This window comes from Rutidosis leptorrhynchoides, chromosome 1 (genome assembly GCF_046630445.1).
Source record: "Rutidosis leptorrhynchoides isolate AG116_Rl617_1_P2 chromosome 1, CSIRO_AGI_Rlap_v1, whole genome shotgun sequence".
NCBI lineage: Eukaryota > Viridiplantae > Streptophyta > Magnoliopsida > Asterales > Asteraceae > Rutidosis > Rutidosis leptorrhynchoides.
Window position 1 is genome coordinate 282,447,218 of NC_092333.1, and position 10,626 is coordinate 282,457,843.

Here is a 10,626-nt window from a genome sequence, read left to right on the forward strand (position 1 = left end):
GTATTCACTAGAACATAGTTTAGTTAATTCTAAACTTGTTTGTAAATAAAGTTAATCCCTCTAAATTAACTTTTAAAATAAACTAAACACATGTTCTATATCTATATGATATGCTAACATAATGATTTAAAACCTTGAAACACGATGAACACCGTAAAAACCGGACATACGCCGTCGTAGTAAAACCACGGGCTGTTTTGGGTTTGATAACTAAAAAACCTATGATAAACTTTGATTTAAAAGTTGTTCTTCTGGAAAAATGATTTTTCTTATTAACATGAAACTATATCCAAAAATCATGGTTAAACTCAAAGTGGAAGTATGTTTTTCACAATGGTCATCAAGACGTCGTTCTTTCGACTGAAATGACTACCTCTTACAATATTGACTTGTAACCTATATTTCCAACTATAAAATTATACTTTTTCTATTTAGTTTCATAAATTTTAGTTCATTATGAAACCATTGCAACTTGAATCACTCAAAACGGGTTTAAAACGAAGAAGTTATGGGTAAAACAAGATTGGATAATTTTGCTTGTTGTAGCTACGTGAAATTTGTAACAAATGTATACAAACCATAACTTAACTAACTTATATTGTATTATACATGTATTCTAAAATATATTATGTAATCTTGGGATACCATAGACACGTATACAATATTTTGACATATCATATCGACCCATCTATATATATTATTTGGGAACAACCATAGACACTCTATATGCAGTAATGCTAGAGTTAGCTATACATGGTTGATGTTGATTCTAAAATAATATATATACTTTGAGTAGTGATCTAGCCTGAGACTTGTATACACTGGGTCGTGGATTGATTCGAGATAATATATATTGATTTATTTCTGTACATCTAACTGTGGACAACTAGTTGTAGATTACTAACGTTGGACTGCTAACTTAACAAACTTAAATCATTAAAACGTAATAAAAAATGTTATGAATATATTTTGATCATACTTTGATATATATGTACATAATTGTTATAGGTTCGTGAATCGACCCGTGGTCAAGTCTTATTTTCCCGACGAAGGAAAAATCTGTGAAAGTGAGTTATAGTCCTATTTTTACTATCTAATATTTTTGGGATGAGAATAATGCACTTTTGAAAATGATTTACAAAATAGATACAAGTATTGAAACTACACTCTATGTTGAATCGTTATACCGGATATCGCCCTTGTTGAACTTGGTAGCCTAAGAATTGGTGTTTATTATAATTGCCACCAATTGACGCAAATCCTAAAGATAGATCTATGGGCTTTGACACGCCCCAGTCAGAGAATTTGAACTTTTTTAGTACTTCGATATTTATATGTGGGGATATTCTAGATGCATTTGTTAATGTCGGTTACCAGGTGTTCAACCATATGAATGATTTTTATGCAGATTGCATGTTATTGAAAGATGAAATCTTGTGGTCTATTATTACAATTTGATATATAGGTTAAACCTATAACTCACCAACATTTTTTGTTGATATTTAAAGCATGTTTATTCTCAGGTGATTATTAAGAGCTTCCGCTGTTGCATGCTAATTTATGGACAAGAGTTGGAGTCAGCATGCTTTTATAATATTGTTTAAAAACTGCATTCGAAGACATATATATTGTTGTGTAATATTATTGTAAACCATTATGTAATGGTCGTGTGAAAAAGCTATATTTTAGATTATCATTATTTGATAATCGTCGTAATATTTTAAAGATTATGGTTTGTTTTAAAAATCGAATGCAGTCTTTGAAAAACGTCTCATATAGAAGTCAAAACCTCGCAACGAAATCAATTAATATGGAACGTTTATAATCGATATGAACGGGACATTTCATTCACAAGCATTCAGTGGTGTCTAAGAAAGACAATTATACACGGACTTGGTTGTTGGATTTTCCGAACAGTCGCCAATTATATTGGGACCAAAAGGATCCTGCCTCTCCGTAGTCGGCCTGGCCACTTGGTTTATTGAATAGTTCGTGCAGAGCTCTGTTACCGAAATACCAGGGAATCAGTAGCCAGAACCAAAAACATATTCAACCGCATGATAGTTAGATAATTAAATTAGAATACCTTAGATTACTTTAGACTACCTTAGATCAAACTAGATAAAATTAGATTACCTTAGACTAGTTTAGCTTACAAAAAGGCATACCCAGTGTATGACCCAAACCCGATCTAGACTAGGACCGTTGTTATTCGTACCTGATCCAGACGCAATAATCTCTAAAGCACGCAAGGAAGCACAAATCAGAAATCAAATGGCGTTACGCGTTACTTTAGCAGAAAACACCAAACCCTCGATTGAAGGTCGAGGAGGACCAATCAGATTTCCAGAGATTCAAGGACACTCATTAGAGTTAAAACATCACATCATCCAGCTCATCCAAAATAGCTATCAGTTTCATGGATTACCGAACGACGATCCTAATTCTCACCTTGATAAATTCATATCTCTTTCGAACTCCTACAAACAGCCAGGGATAGGACAAGATATAGTCCGGCTATACTTGTTCCCCTATTCTCTCACTCATCATGCTCAAACTTGGTTTGAAGGACTGAAAAAAGATTCCATCACGTCATGGACGGAGATGGCGACTAAATTCCTAACTAAATATTTCTCTCCTTCTAAACAAACCAAACTGAAGAATGACATCATTAAATTTAAACAAAGTTATGATGAATCTCTTTATACTGCATGGGAGCGATTCAAAACCCTGCTGAAGAAATGCCCTAATCACCAGCTAGAACGGTCAGCCCAAATCTGTACCTTTTACAATGGTCTTTCGGTAAATCATAGGATGACGATCGATGCAGCAGCTCAAGGGAATCTGATGAACCAAACCGCAGATGAAGCATGGGAATTGCTCGAGAACATGACAATGCATCATCATGACTGGAACAGTGGTGAAACAACTTCATCATCTGCCCCACTCTCTGCACTTAACAATCAAACGGAGGCCATCAAATCCCTCATAGATAATATGGAATCTCTTGCTAAACAACTCGGAGAATTGAAGACGCAGCCGCAGCAGGTTAACCAAGCTCGGGCTTGTGTTAATTGTACCAACCCGCAACCCATAGAAGAATATCAAGTTGAGTACAAAAACCCTGACGGTTCAGTCTGTTACGTCCAATACCCATCTCGTCCACCAAATCCCGGATTCAATCAACCACCTAGGGTTAATCAATTTCAGCGAAGCTATCAACCTTTCCGATATCACTATCCACCTTATCCAGCCCAACAATCTCAATTGATCTACGATCAACCACTTCCCCTCACTGGTCCCCAAGTTGAGGAAAATTCCCCTACCACCCAGATTACAAAAGCAACTAACCCCACTCTCGGAGCTGATGATCAATTAACTCAGTTCATTCAAGGATAACTACAGCTAAATCAGAGAACTACAGCCAGGCAAGATCAGACGGAGATACTAATGAGAAATCAATTGGCTCTGCTCAAAAGTTTGGAAACGCAGCTCGGACAGTTATCACAACGCCTTGAAACCCGACCGCAGGGAAGATTGCCAAGTAATACTATCCAAAATCCCCACATAGAAGAAGCAAAGCAAATGGATTCCGTAATCCCAGAGGAAGAACCACAGAGAAGGTCAGCTAGGCTCAAGAACAAATCGACATATACTCAAAAGCTGACCCCTGAAACTCCAGTTCGCGTACCTTATCCTGGAAGGCTACATGAAGAACCATCCAATCTTGATTCCTTCAAACTTGATGGAAGATTCCTGGACACTATGTCCAACCTTCCCAACCAGAAGAGATACATCCGAAGGCTTCTTTCTACAAAGAAGAGGATACCAGACTCTAACAAAATTCCACTGAGTAAAGAATGCTCTGCATTACTCAGAAACTCTCTACCACCAAAGCAAGGAGATACGGGCCAATTCGTTTTCCCGTGTTCAATCTACCAATCTGGAACCATTCATGCGCTAGCAGATTTAGGAGAAAGTATCAACCTAATCCCTTACTCTCTCTACAAGATATTAGAGTTAGGAGACTTGTCACCAACCAAAATGATAATCCAACTTGCCGATCACACAATTCGATATCCTAAGGGCATAGTTGAGAACGTCGTGGTAAAAGTCGACAAATTCATGTATCCTACGGATTTCTTAGTAATGGATATTAAGGAAGACCTACACACCCCAGTAGTGTTAGGATGACCTTTCATGAATACGGCTAGGACTGTCATTGATGTGTACAATCAAACCTTGATCTTACAATCGCATGAGGAGAGCGTTACCTTCAAAATTGACCGACCAACCGATCTTTCTGGATAAGCAGAGATGTTTGCTATTTCCACCAGACGGATCACTTCCAATAATGAGTCTTCACCACCAGCCGACGATATCGGGATGGGTGTCAAATCACAGTTTGTAGATGACCCAGAAATGGAAGAAGAGGATCCCAGTGAAGAAATAGAGGAAGAGGAGGAATCTGAGGAGGAAGAGGAAATGGAAGACGTAAAAGAAACTGCGACAATACCCGATCTAAGCATTGAGCATCATGAAGAAATAATGAGGCTTGAGACGGAAGATCACAGTTTAATCATTCGCTTCAAGAAGAAGACCGACAAGGCTGAGGTTAAGGATATAGAAATTGATCTTGCAAGTATCAAAGTGGAGAATCAAAATACTGAAGAAGCCCGTTCATCAGACGCATCCTTAGAAGAATAATACACCGATGATGACGAGGGAGAGCAACATGAAGACATTCTGAATAACTCACAATCTCCAACCGAACCAGATCAAGGGGAGCCGGACTCTTCTTCAGATCGAATTCCGGTTATATCCACACATGCAGACATGATTACCTTCATCAATGATACCGATGAATTTGAAGACATTCTCGAAGCCATCTGAAAATCAACCATTGATTTTTCACTACGTTTAACAGAACGAATCATGGCTATCAGAGAAGAACACCACCTTTATCTCCGAAGAGAAGACAATGATGTTGAAATCTTAGAAGAACGCATTCAAGACTTTATCAATTCTCTTCACGATCATATCTATCACGAAGAAAGGCAACGAGAGCACAATTCAGTAGATCGCACTATTCTTGAGAAAAGATTATGTCGAGATCAGAAGATCATTTACTCTAGGGTCTACAACTCCTTAGCCGGATCTGCACTTCCGTTCTTGCAAAACCAATGAGCACTACTGACTCTCATCCGAAAGCATATGGATCGAGGATATTCACAGCTTTTTCGCTCTTTTGGAAAGACATAATTTCGAAAGCACACAATACAGACTAGTGATTTACGTTACAATTGATCACCACGCTGATCTGATTATCAAAGAGTTACGAGATGCTGTTATAGAGGAAGGAAGGTGAAACAATCCATTCTCTCATCTTGAACCAGACCGAGTCAACATTGCCACCTATGTTACGAAGCAGATATCACGTATCTTCCACGAATCCGCAGATTCAAGTTTCACATTTAAAGCTGGATGTTGGGACATATACTCAAAGACGGTGACATTAATACTTGGATCAGGATTGCTGTTCACTTCTCTCCAGCTTCATCTTTTAACTAATCTGTGCAAAGCAACAGACTCCTACTGTGGAGATCACCATTTCGAAGACTTCGAGATTCTAAAGATACAGTTTCTGACATTATTTGAAGACCTCCGACATGAGCATCCCATCAGAGAAATAATCACCACCATCACTGCTTCTATGATTGACATTCATGGGTCAACCAGCAGAGCCGTGGATCATATTCTTATCGGACATCAAGACTTATCAAGAGCCGAAACTGGGCACTGCTTATCTTTCAGAAGATCTTTAAGAGGAGTACCGGATCTTTTACCACTGTTGGTCCGACACTTTCTCAGGATTTATCCACCAAGACTCACATTCACTCGAGAAGTCCAAGCTCACAACCATCAGCGAGGAATGTTTGCTTTTTAAAGCATCAATACAGTCGAGCCAACGACCTTAAACAAAAGCGCTTCTCGGGAGGCAACCTGTGCAATAAAGTAGAGTAGAAGAATAAAGGATGACAAATGAGCTGATAAAGACACAAGGATTGGAAGCCAGCCGCATCTGCTAGGGGTATTTCTTTCTTTTCACTACTATCTCAAGATTTAAACTATGCTACATCCTATCCTATCACTAAGTGTGGGATAACACCCAATAAAAGCACTAGACAAATACTCTCAAATCTTCAACTAAAACTCCTAAGTGTGGGATACACTAGGAACATTGAGGACAATGTTCATCTAAGTGTGGGATGTTGGTATCTTTTTATGCTGCATTATAATAACCCATTACGAAGATTCCAAGTCCTTAAGCCAAATAATGCCAGAAACTGTATCTTTAGAGATTTCCACGGCTATGCTGCATTATTGACAAATGTTTCAGGTGGAAATCTCAATAAAAATAAGGCTTAAGTAAGGTGGAAATCTTGTTAGATTGGAATCTCTAATAGAGCATTGCATGACTAAGGCATTATCGACCTAAATTGATTATGGTGAGGCACCCCAAATAAGACCAGCATTCATATTTAATGCTTCACTATTTTCCGTTGAGAGTGCCAATGTCTGCGCTCAGAATCAGAACTTGCTTTAGATCTACATCTCCAAGCAGCGAAACGTGATTTGGTTGTAATCAAAAGACCTAGCCATTTGTCAAACATAAGCCTTCCGCACCTCCACCACTTCTACTCCACATCACCTTTACTATTACTCGAAAAATCCAGAAAACGAGAACTCCTTCCGAAAACCCGATGTTATAAACCTCTCAAGTATCATGACAAAAGTCTTGAAGAAAGTTTACCGGCTAAAAGTTTCTCGAGATGAAGTCTCCAATATATATATATATATATATATATATATATATATATATATATATATATATATATATATATATATATATATATATATATATAGTTCTGAAAAAAGGGAGCAAAACTAAATAAGATAAATGTCGAAGAGAACTCGACCGAAAATGATTATCAAATGAAGAAAAGTTTAAAAATGCTTCTCAAAATAATTCAGCACTCCTATCTATCCGAATAAAAGTCTATATAAAGGCTACATTGCCCTTTATCTCACCTCTCAAAAACAACTTCACTACCACTATAAAATTCCTTTTCCATCATTGACAAATGACCCAAAAAGCTGAGATTACTACCGTTCTCACCTTAGCAGCAAGGATTTGAGTTTTTATCAAGCCTATGACGATGGGTGCAGCATGACTGGCTATGAGCATTTTTAGTTCTTAGATCTATAGGGAACCCTAAACACTTGAGTGATTTGAGTGACCTGTGAAAGCTAGCCTATGTCATGTAACTTCCTCGCATGCTTGCAGAGATAATTTCAATCCTAACATAGATGACTCACCTTATCTTTTGCTCTTATAATAAAATCAAACCATTTAGGCTATTAGAAAAGAAACATCGAAAAGATTCTTAAGAAAATGAGAGTTTGCTTGAGGACAAGCAAAGTCTAAGTGTGGGAAATTTGATATCGGCTAAAAAGTTAGGTTTTCACCCCGGTATTAAGGCCCAAAAACAAGAAAGATTCAAACTTTTTCAGCAAAATATCCACTTCGTTGGTTAGAATTGAAGAATAAGTAATTACAAAGGCAGTGCAAAAAGAATCAAGAGAATCGGAGCTAAAACGAAGATTTTAGAGCAAAAACGGTGAAAGACAAGAAATCAAGTTACGATCCAGTGAATCAAGGCTGGCCAGCACTAAAAACGGACTGCCATACAGCTTGCCAGTATGGGGTACGGCCTGTCATACGGCTTGCCAGTATGAGGTACAGCCTGCCAAACAGTTCAGCAAATGGCCCGAAGAAACGAGCGGCCAAGTAAATGGTTTGCCAAATACGGCCTGCCAAACGGCTTTCCATACGGCTTGCCAGCCGTTTGCAGGCAAAAACTTTGCTTATTTAAAGGGTCTTTGTCATTTATTCCAACACACACTTCAATTCACTTCTTTCTCTCTCTTGTACAATATTAGTCATACTCTCAAGGCCTTCGACTCCGTGCGGGAAACCTTGTACCCGGAGAAGAACACTGAAGATTGTGTTAGGAGTGGTCTGGAGTCTTGAAGTTGTCACTTTTGTATTCAGAACTTGTTTAATCTACTGGTACTTCTATCATTTATCTTATATAATATTTTATGATATTGTTGCCATGATTAGCGAGTAGTTATCTTTAGTGTATACTATGATGTAAGCAGTTATAATGCCGGAATAATATTTTGGTCTGTGCATGCTGTTGAAATGCTTTCCGGTTATGCTTTAAAATCAATCGCTTTTCCAACTAATAGAACGTAGTTATAGGCTCTGTTATTGGGAAGTCGCGAATCCCGATTCAGAGTACACTATCTGTGTCACCCCTTGGTAAGAGAAGTTTATCGGATACAACATAAGATCGACTGAGGCACACCGGTTGTAGTAAGTCTATCAAGCTTTGGATTCCGACTGAGGATTCTTTCGTTGTGAAATATCTGACTAGACCTTTAGTACATTGTCGGTCCTAGACCATGCTAGTGTAGTCACCAAGCATATAAACTTCGTACGGGCATGCTGAAGCACAGCGATTGTTGTAAGCTGTACCTCTGCTAAGTAAGGTCATGGAACCCGATTAGTGTTGACCAGTACACTACACCATAACGCGCTCTCAAGCAGTGCACCTCGCTTGAGGGATTCTTAGTTAAGTAAGGAACTGTTTGTTTAGACACATAAAGGATTGGACCGTTAGGATAATCGAACGTGTTCATGGAAGTCAGCTTGTCTTAGCCATGGTGTAAATTATGGTTGAACTCTTTTTAAGGGCCTAACTATCTTTCAAAACCAATCATTAACGAAAGCATTGAAACACATCACGTCTCTCGAATATGGTAAACCATGTATTCTATTATGCTTAAGAAAGTTTAGACCATTTTGGAATGTTAATACATCATCTAACCGAGTCACTCAATTGGATGAGCCGTCTGAACGTGTATGCATGTAGCCAGACTGCACGGGCGTCGGGGGTAAGGGACGTTGCTGTCTATTCAGAATCTTCATGCCTAACGCAGTACCCAGTGACATGTCTTATGACAGGGACGTTTAGGACCAGTGTAATGAATACAAGGCCTCTGCCTATTCATGAGCCAGCATTCCATAATCTCGGTAGCATAACTGATGAAGTCATAGTATGCACTCACTTTAACCTTATTTGAATTACAAATTGTTTCGCATTTACTTTATCTGTCTTATAAATTAGAAAATCCCAAAATAAATAACCACTACTCCCTAACTATCTTAGGCTTAAATATAGGTTCGATTCTACTGATATCTCAAAAATATGACTCTAGGTCATACTTCCCTTACTTATAAGGAGTAGTAAGATTTAGGCCCCGCTAAATATAAATTTAAAGCAGTACCCTCTCCCACGAGTGGTTGATCCTGGCGAGCCGCGGCCCGACGACACCGCGCAAATAAAAACCGTCCGTTTCGACCATATCATGGGAGAATACTAAGTTTTTGGCGCCGCTGCCGGGGAACTGGTATCAGGCAGTACTACTCTCTATCAAACTTATTCACTGTAGTGACCCGAACTTTTCCATGATTTTATATATTAAATGAAAACTATATTTGCATGATTAAATGTTTCCAACATGTTAAGAAATCAAACTTGTTAAGACTTGATTATTTGAAATGAGTTTCATGTAGACAATTGGCCACCCGAGTTGACCGGCGATTCACGAACGTTAAAACTTGTAAAAACTATATGATGATATATATATGGATATATATAGTTAACATGATATTATGATAAGTAAGTATCTCACTAGGTATATTAACAATGAGTTATATACATAAAAAATGAGATTATTAAGTTAAGAAATAACGATTATCGTTATAACAAAGCCTTACTAAATACATATGTATCATATTAAGGTATTGTTACACTATATTTAACACGATAAAATGATAATTATATATATATATATATATATATATATATATATATATATATATATATATATATATATATATATATATATATATATATATATATCATTATGTATGTTAACAATGAACTACATATGTAAAACAAGACTACTAACTTAAAAATTTCAAAACGAGGCATATATGTAACCATTACTTGAAATCAAAAATAGACTAAATTCGAAAAGGTAAATTGAGAAAGAAATTAAGACTTTTCGGGTTACAACCATAGATCACGGAATGCCAGCGACACATGGCGCTGAACTGACTGCCAGCATAAGAAGATTGTCCATTCCCGATCATCATCAAACATCAACATCACAGGTATTTTGCTGAACTTAATGTCAGTCTTGAAAAAACATTACCACTAACTAACCCTAACCAAAAATATAAATAAAAGAAAGGATGACACTACATAATACGGGAACAAGGTGGCACCACCATGGTGACCTAGACGCCTTGTCCCCCGATTAGTCAGCACTAAAATACATAATAGAAATATGAAATTATCCAAGTACATAACCAAATGAAATGAAAATAGTCTGAAAATACATGATACAAGTGATCATCAGGTACACAGGCCCCCATCCAAAGAAGTTACCATAAGGCCACTGGCCCCTGAAAACTCCTGCTCAAACCTC

At 37.6% G+C, this 10,626-nt stretch overlaps 1 non-coding gene across 1 annotated transcript; it reads right to left on the minus strand.

Moving 5' to 3' along the window:
- Positions 1-2,652: 2,652 nt before the first annotated feature.
- On the minus strand, positions 2,653-2,759 carry LOC139886846 (small nucleolar RNA R71). Its single transcript, XR_011772707.1, has one exon. It is a non-coding gene; the product is annotated as a small nucleolar RNA R71 (small nucleolar RNA).
- Positions 2,760-10,626: the final 7,867 nt, after the last annotated feature.